Source organism: Pediculus humanus, genomic scaffold, assembly GCF_000006295.1.
Source record: "Pediculus humanus corporis 1103172107475 genomic scaffold, whole genome shotgun sequence".
Classification (NCBI taxonomy): Eukaryota; Metazoa; Arthropoda; class Insecta; order Psocodea; family Pediculidae; genus Pediculus; species Pediculus humanus.
In genome coordinates, this window is record NW_002987093.1 from 1,171,642 (window position 1) to 1,173,726 (window position 2,085).

The window sequence follows — 2,085 nt, forward strand, 5'->3', positions numbered from 1 at the left end:
TTTTACGATCGATTTTTTTTACGGGAAATAAATTTTATTATTATTATTATTATTATTATTATTATTATTATTTTGAATCGTCATCACGAATCGTCGTGGGGAACGGGGAAAGCGGGTGGGAGTGAGGGAAACAAAGAAAAATATCAACAAAAGCGCGGGAAATTTTTAAAAAAAATTTGATTTCGAATGACCGTTGTCGTCGTGGCAGCAGTAGAAAAATTTTTTTTTAAATGAGGTTTTTTTTTTTTTTATAGAACGCTTCGTAATTAACGAAAAAGGGGAGGGGAAAAAAAAAGATGGCGTCGTACAAAATGATTTTTTATTTATTCTATCGATATTTTTTATTTAGCACCGCCACCTGTACGGGAAAACGTTTTTTTTTTTTTTTTTTCGAAACCTGGCAATTCCAGGTTCGTTTTCGTTCAAAGCAAAAATTTTTTTTAAAAAACATCTGCATTCGACAACACGACAAACAAAAACTTTGTTTTTTTAAATTATAACAATACATTATCAAATTAATTGATACAAAAAAAAAAAAAAGGAAAATTATATGATAACAGGTGCCTTTTCAGGTTTTTCTTTGTTTTTTAGACAAACCTGCGCCTTGAAAATTGCTCACCAGGTTTTAAAAACAAAAAAAAGTGTGGGGAGAGGAGGGAAGGCACGAAAGGTTACCTTTACCCCATATCAAATTTTTTTAATAATTTTTAAAAAGGTACGATCGTTTATTTTATAAATAAAAATTAATTAATTACGTAATAATAATAATAATAAATCAGGTGCGAATTTTTTTTTTTTTACCTACAATATACAGAACGAAATTTTCAGGTACGATTCGAATATTATACCTGAAATTAATCAATTGAAAAATAATTATAACGTTTTACAAATATTACCCTTTCGAAGAGGGAAGAGGAAGGGAGGGGGGAAATGCCGTGGGAGCAGAAAATGCACATACTATCCAAAGCATAGATGGATAGAATTTTTTGAGGGGGGAAAGAGGGGGAGGGAGGGCTTTTAATATTTGAAGGTTAACCAGTTTTGCGATTAATATCGCAGAAGAATCTTATTCATCAAAAGCTTTTTTTTTTTTTTGAAAAAAATAAAATAATTATGACGTAAATTAAAGATGACGTTTTCCGATTAAAAACAAATAATTTAATTTATGTTATAAAAAGGGGGGCGTTAATCAAGACAACGCGAGGGAGGATAAAAAAACCCGAGTGTTAATGGATCGTAAAAATCGGGTTTCGGAAGCCCCGTTCGTTAAATATACTTTTTATTAATGATCAAGTGTTAACAGTAAAATCTGGTAATAAAAATTCATTTTCTTGTGCCACGATGACGCGAGGTCTCGTAACACTTCGTCGTTTCCTTTATTATTTGGATATTACGTAAGGATTTAATAGGTAAAAGAGGAGAACTTGAGAAAGGGTTGACTGGATACTACAGGAATGATGGAGAGGAGGGGACAGGATAAATGCAGGATAAGGGAAGGGGAAAAGGGGTGGGAGTTAAAGTTTCTTTTTTTTTTTATTTACATTAAAAAGAATTTACACGAAAACTACCCACCATCTCTTTTTTTTTTTTTACCCCAAAGGGCTCGTGTCTTTTTTTTAAAGTTCAAATGGGTTAAATGGTAGTAGACAGTTATCGCCGCATTCTTCCCAAAAAAAGTCGTTACCGTCAATTAAAAAACTTTTACCCTTTGTAAAAGGTAAAAATATTTTAGTCTGATTCCACGTCAGATGAAGAGAAACGATACGCATAATATTTTCTCACGAATGATTTAAACATTTTTTTTCTTTTTTTTTTTTACGTTTGTTAAATTCCATCGAATGATTGAAAACTCACGACGACGTTTACCCTACAAATTTTTCATCATCATTATCATTATCATCATTATTATCGTCATTATTATTATCATCGTCGTCGTCAAAGACATTTAAAAAAAAATTTCTTATAATATTTACTTTATAGGAAAAAAAACCGGAAACGGATGTTAATTCTCTACCATTTTCTTTCTTCCGTCAACGCAAGTTTTCCATAGAGTATGAAAACCAATAACAATTCAATTTTTTTTTC